Here is a 20,810-nt window from a genome sequence, read left to right as displayed (position 1 = left end):
ATACTTTCAGAAAGCATAAATTAAATATAGTCGGACTTATGCTGTACATACATATTGGTATAGATTATATACTGGACCTTGAGAAAGCTTCCCGAGATCATGCAGTAAGTACTCTGAAGCCCACTTCTTCCCCTGAAAGATAACTTTGGCCTCTGTTGACTGAGAAGTGCACTCACACAGGACAGGAACCCATCCCCAGTTGCATTATAGTATACCTGAATGGCCCTTATCAGGTTGTAGATTCCATGGGCTGTGCTGTTGCGGGGCCACGGTTTTCCATGTTAGCCCCTTTTCTTTCTATTTATAATCACTGAGTGAAATTACACCATACCACTATGGTTATTTCCTCCTAACAAAATATGCATTTCTACTGAGCTCTAACTCACATTTTCTGGCTAATTCAAACCATCTGCTGGTGAGTCCATTAGAAATTTTTATATTGTAGCTTAATGAGAATTGATAGACTCTTTCATTCTGTTCTTTTTCAGAACTTGAGAATGAATACTCGCTTGAGAGGGAACACTTTATATTTTTATATACTTTTTATATTTTTATATTTTTAATGATGCAATCTTCTTTGAACGGCGGTGTAGAAAATACAAGGAATTTTGGACTTTGGTTTCTTTAGAGCTCAGCACTTTTATGATTTACCACCAATATCTTATATAACCATCACTGTTTGGTAATGGCTTCTCTACAGATAACACAGTGGAGAATCTCAACATGATGCTTTTTGTCACAAAGTGCACATTAAATTTCAATCTGGTGAGAAGTATTTAAAAAACAGATACAATATCCATTGCTTAATACTTGAGAATCAGCTGTTGGACAATATTGAGTATGTTTACATTCTTATATGGTGGGCTTATCTGCTTATCTGTATCAATTGGCATGAACTTCCCAAAGTACCGATTTTAGATCCAATTTTGTCCAGATCATGGTATAAAATTGAATGAGCTCAATCCTTATTACCTTTGATATGGTTTGGGAATACTGTTTATATTAGGCATAAAAAGTGTAGCTGAGGTCAGCTTTCTAGGATTTTAAATTGTAACTTTATATTTAAAGAGAAAAACACAGCTCTGGTGCTTTCAAGAGCCTCAGACAGGACACTTGCTTATGGAATACTGAGAAAGCAGCTTCTTGACCTTTAATAATGTCTTAGTCCTATTGTTTATCCTCTGACAAATGCATTAGGACTTGTCAGTGGAGAATCATAGTACAGAAGTAAATGATGGGAGAACATTTGCACTTATTTCCTGGTTTGACAATTCCTAAGAAACTGGAAAAAAGACAATTGAAAAATTAAGTTAACTCAGGCTGAGCCCAATAAAAAGCAGTCCCCCAAAATGTCCCATAAATGATATGGTGAGTGCTGAAGACTTAGTTACTTAATTTATATATGACCAGGGAAATGGTATCAGTCATCTGTCATGTCATATCCCTATTGCTGACAGTAGATTATTAACAAGCTTATGGTGAATACCTTTGAAATTTCTGGGACATTTTCTGTTGTCAATTATCAGTTTGTGTAATCTATAAGATAGTGGAGTTCTAGGATGACAGTTTTGGCTAATCTAAGCAAGGGCTTAATCTTGGGGTCCATAAGTAGATGAGAAAATATTGAAGCCATTGACTGATAGAGTATTAACGTTTGTTGCAATTCTGTACAATGAAACCATAGGTTGTAGATGAACCCAGCGGATTGAATATTGATGATAATTTTGAATAACAGAACTGTCTCTACTTTTGCATGTGGGAGGCAGTGCCATTTCATAACCATATGCCACAGAGCAGGTAGCACAGGGCACTGGCAAGAATCAGTCCTCAAGGCAGAATTTTTAACTCTAGCAGCTCTTTCTCCTGAAATTCAAAGTTTAGCTTATGCCACGGTTATCCTGGCAATTCCCTATGACTCCTGAATTTATTTTGCGATTATTATCTTGACTCATTACTTGAGGTTCAGAGATCAGTGTAAATTTAATCCTTAAAATATAAATTAGGGTCAAATATATTAATTAAGGTCATTATCTTTCTATTAGCTTGGAGGCTGTAGACTCCCCCCACCCCAGTTCTCCTGGGATTTTCTTTATCTTCTTTGGTTGTAAACTGCAGCAGTGGCTGAGAAGCCAGTATGTTAGGCCCAACCTTATTCAGCTTCACCCCTACACCTTCCACCTTGTTATGACTCTTCTTCAGTCCTTCCCCAGAAATTAGAGCAGCCCTTTTCTGTGCATTGAATTTCCTATACCCACCTCAAGGTGATAGAATCCCTATGTTTACAGTTGAAGAACTAAAGCCCAGATATTCCAAGTGATTTCTTAAGGGTACCAGGTCATCACTGTAAAGCAAAAAAATACAACCCAAGAAATTCTGACCCCTAGTCCACTGGAAAAGAATTTGGACCCACTGTTACTTACTGCCTACAGGGTAAATGGAAATTTCATGCAATATCTGAATCAGAGTTTTCTCATTTTTAAAAGTGAGATAATAATACCTAAGAACTTTGCAGATGAATACCTGAATAGGAGATCACACAAATGTACTAACAGGTGCTCAATAAAATGTAATTATTTTTGTTTTACTCGTTAGTGTTATTATGGCTATATTATATTGCATCTTCTTTGTAGGCTGAAATTGTATGTTCCTTTCATGCCCCTGACTTCCTACAAGATTTTTAGTGTGCTTATTTTAATCATCTGAAAAATCCTAGGGACAAGATGCTACTACTTTCCCAAATTAAGATTACACATGATTTTTTTCCCCTAAAATAGTTTATATACAGCCGATAGGTTATATACAGCAGATAGGTTATATAAATATGATTACTGTTGCATTTTTAGTACATTATGAAGCAACTATGTTTTTAATATACTGATAATGGAACCTAAGGACTTAATTTTTTGTTTGTCTGTTTGTTTCTTTTTAACCTACCCAGTCTACATGTCTGACTAAACTGACAGGTTTTCACTTTGGAGAAGAATGTTTCATGAACTGGGTATTGCCAGTAGCAAAGGTTATATACCCCAATGATTCTCCTGTGAAATTGTACAGTCTGTGTGGGCTTGGAGTGATTTAAAGTTCTCAAATGAAAGTAAGTCTCACAATGGCCAATGAGTTGGCTTCCTTGTTCTAGAAGCTCTTTATTCGCTTGGATTATAGGACTCCAGACCCTGCTGTGACCAGTCTCAAGGGCTATTTCTTTTAATTTCCTTTCTTTCCTCTTCTTCTCCCCTGGACCGACTGACACTGATGAGTCCTCAGGCTTAGTACTAGGATTTCTCTTTTCCTTTCCCTTCTTCTTCTTCCCTTCTCTTCTCTTCTCACCTACACTGATTTCCTCAGTGAGCTCATCACATCTCATTGTAAGAAATCTTCAGTACATGCTGATAACCCATATGTTGATTCTTGAACAACATGGGAGCTATGGGTATTGACCCCTGCACAGTTGAAAATTTTCATGTAACTTAAAAAAAAAAAATTATTTATTTATTTGACAGAGAGAGAGACTGGGAGGGAACACAAGCAGGGGGGAGTGGGAGAGGGAGAAGAAGGCTGAGCCAGGAGCCTTACCACACCCCCACACTGGGGCTCAAGTCCAGGACCCCAAGATCATACAAAAGCAGCCCTTTAAGGACAAAGCCTCCCAGTCGCTCCTGCATGTAACTTTGGACTCCCCCAAAACTTAACTACTAATAGCCTACTGGTGACTAGAAGCCTTACCAATAACATAAACAGTCCTTTAACACTTACTTTGTATGTTATTATATTATATACTATATTCTTACAATGAAGGTAGAGAAAAGAAAAACAATATTAAGAAAATCAGAAGGAAGAGAAAATTCATTTACAGTACTCTACTGCATTTATTAAAAAAAATTCCACTTATAAATTGATCCGCATCATTCGAACCGATTATTCAAAGGACAGCTGTATGTATATCTCTAGCTCGAAGTTCTCCTTGAACTCCACATTTCTAAATTCAACTGCCTACTAAAATGTCCAGTAGACATTCCAAACTCATTGCATCCAAACGTGATCTTAAAAGTTTCAGAAAGAAAGAGAGAAAGAGAAGGGAAAAAAAAAAAAGAAAAAAATCCACTTTACTTAATTGTCTACTTCATGTCATGTAATGGCAGTTCCACTCTTGACGGCTCCAGCTCAAAATCCTCAGACTCATTTTTGAATTTTCTTTTTTTCTTCATACGTATATCAGTTCATTAGCAAATCCTTCTAGTTCTTCTCTGAAGACATATCCAAAGCCAACCATTGCTCACACTTCTGCTAAACTTCCACCCCACCCTAGTTCTCACCTGGATTATCACACCAGCCTCCTGACTGGTCTCTTTGCTTCTACCTTTGCCTCCTCACAGTCTTTTCTCAAGCAGTCAGAGTAATCTTGTTAAATTTCAAGTCCCCTCAAAGCCATGCATTGGTTCACCATTTCTCTCAGGTCAAAAGCCAAAGACCTATGCTCTTCTATTACCTTTCAGACATTTTCTCCTACTTTTATTCCTCTTGCTGACTCTACTTCAGCCCCAGCTGCCTGCACTGGGCACAGGGCCTGCCTCAGGTCTTTTCACTTGCTGTTAATTTTGCGTGGAATGTTTTTCTCAGATGACTTTTTCCTTTAAAGATTTTGCTCAAAAGTCAACTTCTCAATGAGATATACATTGATGACTGTGACATTTCTCATAGGACTTCTAATATGCCCCAATCTGCTCTATTATTTTTACCATGGTGTCGATCTTCTAATGTACCAATAATTTCTTAGTTATGCTTATTATTACTTATTTCTGTTTCTCCACTAAAATGTAATCTCCCCAAAGGCAGGTATTTTTCTCTTCATTCACTGATGAATAAAATATGTATATAACTCTTGATAGAATGAAGGAATGCATTTATATATATATCTATATATATAGAAATATATGTCTATATATCTGTGCTGCCACATTCTCTTCCATTTCTAACTTCTGACAAGCATTACTTGTTTTCTCTTGGGAAAACATATCTACAGGAAAATATTGCTACTCATAGGTTTACAGCTTATTCTGGTTCGATAATAATAGTTGATTGCCATGTCCAGTTTTTTTTTTTTCAAGGTATCATCAGCTTTTCTAAAACTGTGCTGTATAATTCAAAATTAATAGAATTATCAAGAAACATAAGGGTAATGTATGCATTCCCTATATTGAAAATGTAAGTAATTATAATCATAAGGTCATGAAGTTAAATGCCTAAAAAGGACTTCTGAGATCTAATCTGTTCCCTGAATTTTTTCTTGAACAAGAGGTTCAGTTCATCCAAAAGCCCTATATTACATGCCTATTATATGCCATTTACTCTTGTGGAAGTACAAACATTATTTTTAACTTCAAGAAACTTCAAATATTGTAGGTAAGATAGATAAGCAAACATTAATCTCATTAGTGATGAGATTTCCAGTTTAATAAGAGACACTTGAAGAAGCCCTGTTTGACATCCAGCCCTTGAAGTTACTTAGAGCGACAGTGTTTTTTCATCACCTAGTTCAGTATAACAGAATGAAAGGGGATCCAGACTTCGTAACAAAGGAAAAGGAAAGGCATCCCACTCATGCCAATATTTAAAAGGGGGTATCTTCATGGTCAACTAGAGCAAAAATTCAGCATGTCTGTTTTCTAGAAGTCTAGAAGATTCTTTTTATTCAATCAGCCACTTAACAATTGTGTATTAATGGCCACTCTGTTATATGGGGCTAATCTAATTAACTGTAGCAAATTTGTTTCTAATTTTATAACTTCTTACTGATTTTAGTGATCTATTGTAATATTTAGATAAAAGTACGACTGATATATACCCAATATAATATTTTGGGTTGTCAGAGAAGTGCTATTGTAATATTTAGATAAAAGTACGACTGATATATACCCAATATAATATTTTGGGTTGTCAGAGAAGTGCAGATCGGAGAATTGAATTCATTGTTCGATTTGGTGAATGTGATTTTATTAATCACATGCAATATTTGCATAAAGCAAAGCAGGTTTATTTAAAATAATTACAAGGATGTGATAACACTTTCTTACTAAAACTTTATTGGAAAAAGATCAAGAAGTTGCCTACATTCTCTCTAATCTCTCTTTCTCTTGACTAAAAAGGTAAAGAAGAAACAGATTGTATGTCACACATCTTACACTTTGAGTGATATGGAAACACCTGTTCCCATCAAGTCTATCAGAAATAAATGCTTACCCTGTCCCACAAGCTGTGCCCATGGATTATAAGCTTTTTCTCTTAGATCTCCACGGTAACTCAGACTAACAGTCAGTCTTGTTGCCAAGGGGAATAGAAGGAGATAAAGCATAACTGGATGATAGGGGCAGCGAGAAGTCAGGAATTAAACAGTAATAACATGACCAAGCCATGCAGGTGGCTTCTCTCTCTGAAGGAAAGGTGACTGAAATGTAGAGGAATGCTCCAGGTCACACTTGGTTTTATTGTTCTCACATTTTACTTCCAGAAATGAAACGAGGATCTTTCCTCCTCTTCAGTTTTCTCATTTTCTTTAGTCCCCTAGGAACTGGTTTTTGGCCTAGTGGTGGAATAGTTTCTATTCTGCAATACTGATTTTCCTTCCAGTATTCCTTTAGCTAATTTCTTTAGACTCCAGTTCATGCCATTTTCCTAAGTCAGTCAAAAACTAATTATTTGGGAACCGTATTAGGTATAAGAATTAGGCTAAGCTCTCAACTTGGAGTGCGGAATCAGGGCAGTGAATTCTCAAAGCAGGTTCACACAAGGCAAGTGGGAACAAGACCTGGCTTGGGGTGTGGGGGAGTGTCATATAATAGAAGACTTACACTGTAAGGTGGCTGGCATTGGAGACATACTCCAGTCTCCCAGAATACAGGCTGTGTGATCATGGATGAAGTACTATCTGAGCCCCATTTTTCATTTTGTAAAATGGGTAAAATCTTGAAGACTAATGCTGGTAACATGTACGTGGCACATTCTCAACTTTCAATATATGTTATTTGCAATATTCCTTATGGTTAAGGGAGAACTCGATTTAATGAGTCAGTAAGTGGATACAGTTACAAGTGTGTCTCTCTCTAGATAAAGGGTGAAACAATATCATCTATTTGTTTTTAGTTTCTTCTTTCGACTCGTATTTTAAGAATTCTTCTTAACATTGAAAACAGTTCACCCTAAGGATTCCTTAGTACCTTCATGGAATATATTAAACTCTTTTGTGGGAAACAATATGGTATACTGGAAGTTAATCTCCCTCTCTCTCTCTCTTTCTCTCGGTACTGCCAGTGATGATACTTAGATTTTTAAATCCTAACTCTACTACATACTAAGCAATTTTAGTTTCCAAGTCACTTGGTACCTCCTTGCATTAGTTCATTTATAAAGTAGGTATGATACTATGTACTTCACATAGTAATTGTGAAAATTACTATGTAATCAGCACATGGTAGGTACTCATAAAAATGCTAGTCTTGACTCCAACCTTGTGTTATCTGAGGAAAAAAATATCTTTGCCTTCTTGACAAGGTTGATATGTGGATCATATTAGAACAATGAAGCATTTGGGGAAGAGTCTGCTTGCAAGGAATAAGAACAGCCTTGATTAAATATCATCATCTAACCTTTTGTTTATGTCTTTTGAAGGAAAAGGAACCTTGATTCTTATGCTACTTTTTAACCTTACTTATGCTTTTTTCCTAAACCTTGTTTTCAGTGCTCTAGTCATTTTATTTGACCTCTTGATTTCACAGCATAAGGACGTTTAGCAGAAGCTTGAGAGGAAATAACCTTTAATCTCAACTTTTATATCAATAAGCTTACAGGGCGTTAGCGATCAACTTCTTCCAGCCAAACTTTGCAATAGAGGCTGAAAGGGGGTTTCCATCCATCCAGAGATTATCTAAATCTATAGGGCTGTGGGCTTGAGCTCCAACAGATGCACAAGTGGGATAAAGCTTGAGTCACTCCAATCGGCTGTGAGAGCTTTCAAGTTTTACCTCACAAGGATAACCTCTCTAAAGAAATTTATACTTAAATTTCTGCCATGTAACCTTGATGAAGACAATTTAGCATAATTACTCTGCCAAATGGATATACTTATTTATATTTATGTTTATTTATGGAATTTTTTTCTCTTTTACAGCGTCTTTGATTTGAGGAAGGTCATCATTATTTCTACTTTGTAAAGACATTTTATAAACATTAAAGATATTTTAGGGCATTATAAATCAAACAAGGGATCCCAGGTGATAAAAGAAAATGGTGTATAGGTTGTTTTCATTAATTAGTTCAGTTAACTATAGGTTAAGCAGGAAAACCTATTGTTTTGATCCTCATTGAGTAAGCCTTTTGTAATGCACATTTATGACTTTTCTTAGGAAGGATAATGTAGTAGTAATGACCAAGTCATCTCATTACAAAACTTGCAATGACACAAAATGATGATTCTGAACATGAATCCTCATTGTCCAGTGATTTAAGTATGTAGGAGATTGAAATAAATGTTACCTTATGCCTGAGAATATTTTGGAATTTGCTTTTTCTTTTTGATATTTTCTTGAAATAAAATCCTGGTATTAGTTTGTTTCCTTGAAAAGGAAGAGGTCAAGAGAGATTCCTATTCTCATTAATTGATTTGAATGTTCTGATTTGAACACTTTGATTTGTATAAAAATATTCAGGTCATATTTTTATGTAAATTATTACCACTTATCACTTACTGAGGCAAAGAAATATTGTCAACTCCTGAATTTCTGTAGGTAATATTGATTTAATTAATAAAATCTGAAATCTACTTTCTTTTTTTTTTTGTAAGATTTTATTTATTCATTTGACAGACAGAGATCACAAGTAGGCAGAGAAGCAGGCAGAGAGAGAAGAGGAAGCAGACTTCCCGCTGAGCAGAGAAGCCAGACTCGGGGCTCCATCCCAGGACCCTGAGATCATGACCTGAGTCAAAGGCAGAGGCTTTAACCCACTGAGCCCCCCAAGCACCCCTGAAATCTACTTTCTTATTGTTAGGTTGAAACTCATGCCTTTTTTACTCTTTAACATATTTGTTGCACAACATGGTGATATATAGCTCCAAAAGAGAGATGATTTATCTCTCTTACCCTTCATTTTTGCATTTTGTGTTCTTGATTATCTTAATCCATTTCATCTGCTGTAATAAAATGCCACAAACTGGCTGACTTACAAAGAGAAGAAATTTATTTTTCATAGTTTTGGAGGCTGGAAGGCCCAATCCTAGTGGCAGCAGATTTGGTGTCTGGTGGGAGCCTACTTCCTCCTTGATAGCCATCTTCTCACTTCCAGACATGGTGGAAGAAACTAGGAAGCTCAGGGCTGGGGGAGGAGGGTCTCTTTTTAAAAGGGTGCTAATCCCATTCATGAAGGCTCTACTCTAAGGAGCTTATCACATCCTCAAGGATGACATGTTGATATCAGCATCTTTGGGGTCAAGATTTCAACATATGAAATTTGGGAGAATGCATATATCCAGACCATGGCATTGATCGTAAGTAGGGAGCTCAGCTGAGATATCACTGTTGGTAGGAAATGAAAGTCCCAAAACTGCACTGGAAATATTTCCTTCTTTCCAGTTGTTTCCTGCCCCTCTCCCAGACTACTCCATATTTGTAGTTCATAGCATCTCTACTCCATTTACCTCAAACTAAATTTGTCTTTTTTTTTTTTTTTTCCCCCTAAGGTACTAAACCTGGGGAATCACACTAAAACTAAATCTCACCTGTTTTTCTACCTTGTTTCTTCATATCCATCCCTATTGGTACTACTTTGGTTCAGGCCTCCAAAATCTGTCTCATAGTCAGTTGCAACTAACTAGTTTCCCTGTCTCTGCTGTGATCTACTGAAAACGAGAATTGCATAAAACTCCTAAGTGGTTTCTTGTTCCTGTAGAATGAAGTCCAACCTCCTAAATAGAGCCTACAGTGTTCTAAATGATCTCACCCTGCCTATTTACCTTTCACATCTTTCTTACCTCAGACAAGGTAGAAAAAAGTAATTCCTTAAAGTTTTCCATGTACATCATGCTTTTTGTCTCAATATTTTTGCTAAAACTCCTGCTCTGGAAAAGTCTCCCCATACCTTTTTCCTTAGTCAGCTCCTACTTACACTTTAAGGTTGAGCTCACACATTATAAGAAGGTTTCCTTGGCATATTTTCTCTGTCATTCACAGATGCACTGCCCCTCTCCGTGCCCCTATACCGGCACAGTGCACTTTCCTATGATTTCTGAACTGGATTTTATGTCACTCATATTCCTTCACTCTGAAAGCCCCTTGTAAGAATTTATTTATCTTTCAATCTCTGGCACCTGGTGGAGTATCCGTGCAGAGTAGCTGCTGAATAAATTTGCTGAATGAATAGAAGATAGGAATGTTAATGTTCCTAGGAATCCTTCAAATGTGTTTTGGATCACATTTAATCATCAGTTAAATACACAGGCTCTAGAAAGGATTTCTGTGTGCATTAGGACATTGGGTTAGTAGCACCTACTTTCCTTTCCAATTTCGGAATCCCTGATATTCCCCATATTGGAGGTGTAGAAGCAGGTAAGGGGTGAGAAGACTGGCCTTTGCTTTTAAAGACTTCAGGGTTTTAATTACCTGAAATACTGCGTAGGGATTTTTATCATAAATCTAAACCTTTTATATTTATAGTAAATAGGATTTGTTGATTCTTAGGTAGTGTTTAGTATAATCCTGACTCATTACTGAAAAGATTAGAATAACATCCTATAAGAGTAATTATCCATTATAGTCTTGCTGAAATCCTGTCAGCCAGGTCAAGGTCATTATATCTACAGGCGTTTGTGAGTCATCTTTATATGTCTAGAACAGCGCTAGGATTTCAATTGAGTAAAATTCCAGGAACAGACTTTAGCAGGGCAAAAAGTGGGTGTAAATCTCTTTAAAGGAAGTAAATAGTTGTGTTTAGGATTCAAGTAAGATAAGACACAAAGATAAAGAGAATGGGCCACATTACGGAATGTTAAGACCGCCTGGAAGACATTTAAAATGTGATACAACAATAAAAATGTTTATAATGAAATACAAAAAAAAATTGGACAAGGATATAAAATTGTACGCAACATATCAATATATATAGGATAAATGAAATAGAGTAAAACATCAACGGTGAAATCTACTTTTTGATATGCGGGGACTTACAGTAAAAGTCTTTAACATTTCTCTGTGCTTGAAACTTTTCATTGTAAGATATTGGAAAATTCATGTGTTCATGATTATTTCTGTCCAAGTATATATGAATGAAAAACTGGAAACAAATGACCTGACTGGGTATTTGCACTAAGAAAAAAAAAAAGTTAGGTATGTTCATTTTTCCTGGTTTTTATAATTTCAGAACACTGTAAAAAATAAAGGCAAAATGGCAAACTTAGGCAAAAGGCAAAAGGCAAACTTAGCTAAGTTTGGTTCAAAAATAAATCCTTGATCAGAATAAGGGAGCATGGAGACTTGGAAATTTGCTATGTGTATGACTTTGTATAGATTATTTAGTTTTAAATTCCTTTTCAAGAACCGGAGACCAGCAATAATACTAACTTACTGAGTGTGCCATTAGGACTGAATGTTTTAATGAAGGTAAAATGCATAGGATTGGGCTTAGTGCCTTTTAAATATTGGCTAATATTTTTAGGCAATTGACATTTTACAAAACAATAATTATACAAATTGCTCTCCCTGCACCCCGAGTATTGTGTTCAGTTCGTATAGGTTGTGCCCTCTAATCCTGGGAACAAGATGAACGTCTTTTCTCCGACATGAACTTCATATTTTCTTAAAGCCTGTTAAGTATTTTGAAGAGCTCGGAAGAGAAGCTCTGAAGCCTCATCAAAGGTACCTTAGAGCCAGAGCAGCCCTTGGAGGAAGTCAGAAGTAGTGTTGAGTTTTCCACAGAGCAAGCACACTTTGATCCTGCTCATTTAGAGAACAAAACAGACTTCTGTGGCCATTAGGCCATTAGCACTCCCTGGGGAGGGAACTTGATCAGGGATGAGACACTATGTAGAAACACGGAGCACAGAGAACAAGGCATCTCCTGAGGTTCAGGGCTGATTTTTGGGCTGTCATTGATTTCTTCACCTTGAACGATGGCTCGAGTCTGTGTAAATGCAGCCCAGATCTCTCTACGCAGTTGTTTATAGCCCCAACTTTCAGACTTTTCATTACAGAAGGCTCATTTTCTCTTTCTGGGCTACATTTAGCACTGAGATGATAAATCGCATCACTAAGGTTGGAGGAGGTTCTAAGATTATAAATTGTAGTTGAAGTGCACGTCCTGTCCTTTCCCGAGGCCAGAGGAAAGAATATGGATGATTCCTTTCATTCATTTAATCCCTTTTTAGTAAACATGCAAAATACAATCCTGTGCTATCTTTGATGGATTATTTTGTAGGTACTCCCTAGCTATGGAATCCTGAACCAGATATATTCCTCATATGGAAATCACAAGAGTATGCCGAGGCAGGGGTGTGCCTCAAGAGTCCTGATTTGGCTGCAGGGAGCTGCAAAGCTAGGGCCTATCTTCCAGGATGAAAAAATGAGAACGGAAAATAAACTTACATGCGTCGGTCGTAGTGCTCGGTTCCATTCTGGCCATGGACTGGACTCCTGCTGGGGATGGTATGGTTGTTAGGTGGTATTGCCATTTAGAGAATTGTGCCTACCCCAATTATGCCAAACTGATAGCATACATTATAGCTGGGTTTGTACTATTAGCAGCATTGAAATGCTTCCTAGCCAAGAGATCCAAGTGAACATGATTTTTCTCCCTTTTCTTGATCATATGACTTTCCTTAAAGACAGATATGTTGTTTCCTCCATCTCTATACACCGGAGGTGTGTGACGGACATGTAGTGAATATTACATAAAGGTGTGTTAAGTGAATGAATGAATGAATGAATGAGCTATTTTGGTAATTCAGCCATCATTATTTTACATAAAAATGTTTTCAAGTATGCAACTTAGAAGTTGTATTCATGTAACTTATTTATTGATTGATTGATTGATTTTAAAGATTTTATTTATTTGACAGAGAGAGAAAGATCACAAGTAGGCAGAGAGACAGGCAGAGAGAAAGAGGGAAGCAGGCTCCCTGCTGAGCAGAGAGCCCTATGAGGGGCTTCATCCCAGGACCCTGAGATCATGACGTGAGCTGAAGGCAGAGGCTTTAACCCACTGACCCACCCAGGCGCCCCACAAGTAACTTATATTTATAAGTTCTAAATGTAACATATGCCCCAGGGAGGAAAAATCAAATGTTTTTTAAATGATAATTACATATTTTTCCTATACTCACAAATGATCACAGTTGACATTTTGGATATTTCTATACTTTTTCTATATACCACACACACACACACTTTAAATAATATAATTTTCTTAGGGGTCATTGTACCATGATTCATTTTTAACCAATCCTCTATTGATGAATATTAAGGTTGTTTCTAATCTTTTATTTATTTTGTGCTTGAAAATAAATATGACTTTAGTCAGATTTTTGCACAGATCAAGGGTAGATTCTGTAGCATAGAATTTCTGGGTCCTTTTTTGGCTCTAAAAAGAATATTTCTGTATTTTGAGTATTTTAAAAAATCAAATTTATTTATGCTATCTTAACATCATTATTAAAGACTTAAAATTCAATTGTCATGAACTCAAAATCTAGCCTTGAAAGCATCCTAGGAGGAACATATTTTGTATTGCCTTTGATATGTACACCATATTTACCCACTTGGTTATTACCATTACATAGTTGCAGCTTTTTGGGTTTGGTACATATCAAAAGTCTGAGTTCTAGCATCCAAAATGTCTTTTTTTCTTTACTACATCTAGATGACATTTATACTATCTTCCAGGCTTTGATTATTGCCATAAAGCAGTAGCCATTTGTAAATAGTCAGGGAACCCTATTACTTTCCAAAATTAGACAGAAGCGGACTAGTAGACAAATTAGCCATATATATGTGGGTGTATGGGTGTGTGTGTCTGTGTGTGTATATATATATATATTCATAGAAAATGGTAAGAACTGGGCCACCTGGGTGGCTCAGTGAGTTAAAGCCTCTGCCTTCAGCTCAGGTCATGATCTCAGGATCCTGGGATTGAGCCCCGCATCGGGCTCTCTGCTCACAGTGGGGACCCTGCTTCCCCCTCTCTCTCTGCCTGTCTCTCTGCCTACTTGGGATTTCTCTCTCTCTCAAATAAATAAATAAAATTTTTAAAAAATGGTGAGAACTATAATAAGCTGAATCTTGGAATTCAGTGTTGTGTGTGTGTGTGTGTGTGTGTGAAAGAGACAGAAAAAGAAGGGAAAGTTGGAAAAATGAGAGAATACAAATGGTGAGGGATTTAATTCTTTGTCTTTTGAGGCATTTTTGCCCCCTTGGTTCTACAACTGTATGTCTCTTTTTCCCTTTTATTTTGTTCTCATTTCCACTCTTTAACTTACCTGTATCTCCCTGCCCATCTATCCACTGTACTCAAGTTACTTTAATGGTATCCAACCTCACTTCTGATCTCTGTGTTTTGTTTTGTTTTGTTTGTTTTTCACCTCAGCCCATTTCTTTTCCAGATCTTTCATCCACCTTAGTGGCCTCCAGTGACAGTAAAATATGATAGTTTTCCAGAAGGAGCTTTTCTTCTTTTCTTCTTCCTGTCTTCTAATGTTGGGACTGCTTCTCTGTTTTTCTCTTTCAGTACCTTCTCTACCTCCCAGTCTCATGGGTTTGTTTCTCATTTCCTTTCCAGCGATTCCCCAAACCTGTGTAACAAACTGACTCAGCAAACCTTGATGACTTGAGACTCCAAAAGGGGCTGATGCACAACAGCATGCAAATAGGGCAATGGGCAACTACAAAAGTAATGGGACTTAGGTAGTAAAAACCCTAAGTCTCCACGACAAGATTCTCCAAATGATTCCACTGAACCTTGTCCCATGTACCAGTCCCTGCTCTTTCCCTTTGCTTGTTGGTAGTTCTGAGCTCATCCTTCCATTATCTCTGGTCTTGACGTCCTCATTGGTTGAGTTTTCCCTCACTTAGATGTAGTTGCTGTAGCCAACCTCTCTGCTCTCTCCTGCTCTCTTCTCCCTTCCCCTTCCCTCCACTTTCCCCTCTTCTTTCACCCTCTCTTATCTTTTGTAGTACATCTCCTAGCAGTTCAAACTCCCTGAGGATTAAAGCATAGACCGTATAATAAGGGAGACTCACTGTACTGAATAGTAAGGGAGATGCCAATTCCTAGAGGTCTGTGTGTCTCGTCAAATCCAACCTGGTGTTTTTAAAAAATTCCCCTCACACAAGAGAAGGAATAGGCATTCTATTTAAAAAAAAAAAAATTAAAAAATTAAAAAAAAAATTACCTATACTTCTTTTTCAGTATGCAGTGTCTTTCTAGGATATCCCTGCTGCCGTTTCAGACCTACTTTGCTATCACTGTATCTCCTTTACTCCCATTGTCTGAACTCATTTTTGTCTTCTTGCCTGAATCTTCTGGATAGATGGTTTTGTTCCTAATTACAGCTTGGTTCTTTATTGTAGGGTCACCATTAAACAGTATCTTTGGATTTTTCTTAGCTTTGCATTCTACTCCCGGAGGTTGATCCCATGACAATGCTTAGAAACAGCTGTGTTTTTCAGAATCCAACCCAAATTAAATGCAGAGAGTTCACACAGGTTCAGATGACACAGTCTTTAGTCTATGGTCTTTTTTCTTTATTTTATTTTTAATAAAGTATTGCCTTATTTATTAACTATTTCCTTATTTATTTTAATTAATGGAGGAATATCATTAAGAATTTAAACTTTGGGGATGCCTGAGTGGCTCAGTGGGTGAAGCCTCTGCCTTTGGCTCAGGTCATGATCTCAGGGTCCTGATATTGAACCCCACATCAGGCTCTCTGCTCCCTGCTATCCCTTCTCTGTCTGCCTGCTGCTCTGCCTACTTGTGATTTCTCTCAGTCAAATAAATAAATAAATAAATAAATAAATAAAATCTTAAGAAAAAAAAGAATTTAAACTTTGGAATCAGACAAACCTAGATTGGATGATAAGATTTGCCACTGGAAAGCACAGTGACTCTGAGAAAATGTATGTAACTATTCTAAATTTTGCTTTTTCCGTTGATAAAATGAACATGATAACAGCACCAACCTCATAGGCTTATTATGGGCAATAAGGTGCTGTAAGCAAAGAACTTAGTACATTATCTAGAACATAAAAAGTGCTAATAAATTGTCATTATCATCTTATGTCTATTAAAGTTGGTGAAATTGAGTTTACAGTAGTAAGTGGAAATTCTAGGATAGAGTAATCTATGAATGCATTTTCCAGTAAATTTTAAAATCTAGGTAAATTTGATCTCCCCAGATCTACCTCTTTTATGATGGTTCTGGTTTGTTTTTCTTTTTCCATATAAAGGGATATAAACAATCAAAATACCAAAAATGTGAAGAAATGCTTCCCACCCTGAAAATGGAAGCCACTGAACTTGTATAAATTCAGATTTTTATATTGTACAGATTGGGGATATTGGGAGATCTACAAGTATGGGCTTTATTACCACCACCTGGAATTGTGAAGCCTCACCTATAAAAGACAGATGATAGTCAAACAAGAATCATCAAGTTTAGGAGAATCTAGAGAATGCCATGCTAAAAGGAGAAACACATCCGTAAAATAAAACATTAATGTTTACTTCAGGCACACTATTTTCATTCTGGTTCTCCTCCAAGGTAAAGCTCCCTAATTCTGCCAAATTTCACTTGCATAAGTTTTTATGTTACAGTTTGGCATTGCATTGGGGGGGGGTGGTGGCTGGATAGCTAATTCTTATGATCTTCCTTTACTTTTCTAATCTTTCCAAAAGAAAATATCCCCTTGTGCTCATTGACCTAAAAATGAAGTGCTGGTAAGTAAACAGTACCTCTTAGGGAATGCTTCACACACACATGCTATATTTTAATGGGATGCTTAGTACATCCAGGATCTGAGTCGCAGGCTATTCTCCATGGCTCTCAACCATCTTGCTCCTGAATATGCTTACGCCAAACCCCTGGGAAACCTGGGAAACCGAAGCAGCGAGGGCTATTTTAGGGGACAATTCCCTATGCTGCCACTTGGGCGTACTATATTAAACAGTTCTTCTACTTGGAATTACAGAATCCTGGAGTCATAAGGGGTTTTAGAGAACACCAAGTTCAGCATTTCCTAAACTGTTTTCCAAGGTAATGCTATTATCATTAAGAGATGGCAGTGCGAGCAAAATAAAGGGGGGGGCCCTCTGTGGCCAAACAATTTAGTTAAACATTAAAAAAAAATTATAGTTGGATCCCTGCAACTGTTACTGTGTAAAGGGGACTGCGAATCTAAAAAAAAAAAAAAGGGCACGAAATGTATAGCATTTCCCAAATCTAACTACATGACTACATAACTTGCTTTAGTATCCTCTGGTACACAATCATCATGCCCAATAGTTTGGGGAAATACCATCATGATTCCACTCCTTCATTTTACAGATAAAGAAACGGTGCCACTGTCAAGACAAAAGCTTGCCCTTTTACTTGAATAAAAGTCAGAGTCCCGTCTGAAAGTATGAAAAACTCACCAGACCTGGCAGGAACACATGGACAGTTCATCTTCCTATTTGATATCATCACAGCGGGTCCTGGCAACCCTTTCTGGCTCCCAGCACCTCTTCTCCCTCTTCACCCAATGTTACCTATAGCCCCATACAGCTTATGTTGCCTCCGTGGGTACCTGATGCCAAAAACCCCTTTTGTTTCCATAGTGGAGAAGAGCAATCCAGAATTCCCATTGTCTTGTCATTGAATGCTCTGAGACCTGATTGCATTACCACTTCCCACTCGTTCATCTTGTTCCATGTGAACCAGAATATTGACACACAGATAGTGACAGAGGGTCATTTCAATTTTTAGACCTATTGATTTAATTTTCACTTACAATGAATATAGTGTTGTGTCTTTCCTTGTATTTTGCAGCAGCGGTATTAAGATTTAGATATTAGTTGTTTTTTAGTTTTGTATTTAAATGCAAAAGTGGATCTTTACTGTGTTTAAACCTGGACCTGCAGGGGTGCCTGGTTGGCTCAGCCATTAAGCTTCTGCCTTTGGCTCAGGTCATGATCCCCCCTCCCCCACCCTGGCCCCATTAAGCTTCCTGCTCATTGGACAGCCTGCTCTGCTTCTCCCTCTCTCACTCCCCATACTTGTATTCCCTTTCTCGCTGTCATAAGATCATGACCTGAGCCAAAATCAAGAGGCAGAAGCTTAAGGGACTGAGCCACCCAGGCACTCCAATACCTGTTGTTTTTAACAAAGAAAAAAATAATAAAGAATAGTTTAGATAGCTGTTGGAGAACAGGAAGAGGCAAAAGGAGGCCCTGAGGTTATACAGAGATGTGCCTACAGGAAGCAGCTCCTTAGGGATTGGGAAATCAAAGGAAGAATCAGGTTATGAGGAGCCTGGGAGAGGAACCCTGCAATTCTAAGGGCCACCCTTGTGGGTGGGGCTTAGGAGCCAATGTTGGGATCTGAAGAGCTCTAGGGGAGAGCTGTAGGCAGCTCAAGCTCAAGAATTCTCAGGAGGGAGTGCTAGCAGCCCAGTGCTGATGCCTCTGAGATGACAGAATGAACTGGTTCTGGAAGGGCCCAAAAGTCTGTAGACAGAAACTGATTTCTGCTAACACAGTAAAAGGATGATTCCCAAGACAATACTGACAGCCAATGAACATGAAGGAGTAAGTCCCTTTTCCCCTTTCTCCTACCCCTCAATCTCCCTCCAATGCCCACTATTATAGAACCCAAGAGGAAGTCAGCTGGCAAAGGAGAAATGTGGTGTGCAGAGACTGAGCCCCCAAATCTCAGTGCAGAATACAGAAGCTGGTTTGGGGGCTAGAAGATAGTAGCTTAAAACAGACAGAACTCTTGCCTGGACTATTGAGGGGGAAATTGGAGCAGCCCTCTTTGTTTAAAATATGTACCTGAAGTGAACCTATTAAGAGGACTTGAGATGTCAATATTGTTTGGTGAACCCAGCGGACTCATTTTCATATCTAGTTTTTGGGAAGAGAGACTCACTTGTGCCATCCAGTACAATTGTAATTACTGTTTTTGCAGAAATAGAAATCCGGGAAGCCGCCAGGAGAGTGAAGCAACAGAATGTGTTCTAAAGTGACTAATTTAAAATTGATCATCCTGACATGCCTCCTTAAGCTTGAGATGTTTCACACAATCAGGTTTTTAGTGTTTTCGTTAGTGTGATTTGCATAACCAAGATTTTATTTAACTTTTTTGTGGAGGGTTCTATTGTAATGAAACCAACATAGCTATTAAAGGGATAGAGTTGGGCTGATGAATAAATGTGATTTTATTGTATTCTATGTGATTGCAGTGTAATTTTTTGCAATAAATTTGACTTCTAAGGTGTGTGTGTGTGAGAGAAAGAGAGACAGAAAGAGAGAGAGTGAGAGATAAAGCTAAGAATAACAACCATTAAAACTGCTAAATTTTTGCAATAGAGCATACCTGGGAAATTTATGAATGAGATTTCAGTTTGCAAAATAGTCAAGGCTAGTATATGAATATATACGTAATGATTATATACATGAAATTATATATTTTTCATAATAATTAAAGTGATTAAAGGCAATGAATAAATATGTTTAAAAATCATATTATGGGGACGCCTGGGTGGCTCAGTTGGTTAAGCAGCTGCCTTCGGCTCAGGTCATGATCCCAGCGTCCTGGGATCGAGTCCCACATCGGACTCCTTGCTCCGCAGGGAGCCTGCTTCTCCCTCTGACTCTGCCTTCCACTCTGTCCGCCTGTGCTCACTCTCACTCTCTCTCTCTTACAAATAAATAAATAAAATCTTTAAAAAAAAATCATATGATGGTTTTATGTAGAAGGACAGCTACAAGCATCCTAAGAAAAAAAAGGTCTAATATTCTATTTATTTTTCTTTCTCTGACATACTTGCTACAACTTGTTGGCTCTCAGACTCTCTTTCATCTACCTACTGTATACTGATAATTAGATCATTGATTTTGAAACAGATGACAGAAAACGCTCATTTGATATGGAAATTGTCTTATACCCTTATTATTATTTTCTAGTATCTATTTTAATGTGACCATTGACTTACAAAAACAAATAAAATGAAATTCATTATCTGAAAATACAAGCAATAGTGTCAACAGGGATGGGTACATCAGGTGGGATTGTGGCTCTGCGGTCTGGAAATACTATGTGGGGTGTGTGTGTGTGTGTGTGTGTGTGTGTGTGTGTTTTGAGAATCAGAGCAAAAGCAGTCGGATGGAAACTAACATGAGGAATTTGAAATGAGTACTGTTGGAAGGAGTTAAATTTTCTTCTATGTTCCCAAGAGTTTTTGTTTCATTTCACTTAGGGAATCTGTTGGAGATGGTTTCAAGATGTAGAAGTCTCATATGTGAAGTATCCCAAATGAATTTGGAAAATCCATGCTGAAATCGCTTCATGTTCTGGTAAGATGCAGTGATTCTTAATTTGTTGGCCTTTGGAGAATGTGATGAGGAATGTGCTTGTGTGTGTGTGTGTGTGTGTGTGTGATGTGTAAATAAAAAATTATGAAAAAAAATGATGAAGGTTTATTACCCTAGTGCACAAGTTTGAGATTCAAAAACAACTCCTCTCTCTCTCTCTCTCTTTTTTTTTTTTTTTGTATTATTTTGCATGCAATAATCCTTCT

The 20,810-nt window shown here is 37.5% G+C and overlaps 1 non-coding gene across 1 annotated transcript in view; it reads left to right on the top strand.

Annotated features, from left to right (window-relative positions):
- LOC101687264 overlaps positions 1-20,810 on the top strand; it is an 870,167-nt gene that overhangs the window by 208,564 nt on the left and 640,793 nt on the right. Inside the window, exon 2 of the transcript XR_006606666.1 lies at positions 20,490-20,586. This is a non-coding gene — a transcript (uncharacterized LOC101687264). The remainder of the gene's footprint in view (positions 1-20,489; positions 20,587-20,810) is intronic.

Source organism: Mustela putorius, unplaced genomic scaffold, assembly GCF_011764305.1.
Source record: "Mustela putorius furo isolate JIRA1106 unplaced genomic scaffold, ASM1176430v1.1 tig00000421_pilon_pilon_pilon, whole genome shotgun sequence".
NCBI lineage: Eukaryota > Metazoa > Chordata > Mammalia > Carnivora > Mustelidae > Mustela > Mustela putorius.
Note: the sequence above shows the minus strand (reverse complement) of the source record. Positions and strands in the feature narration are given on the sequence as shown.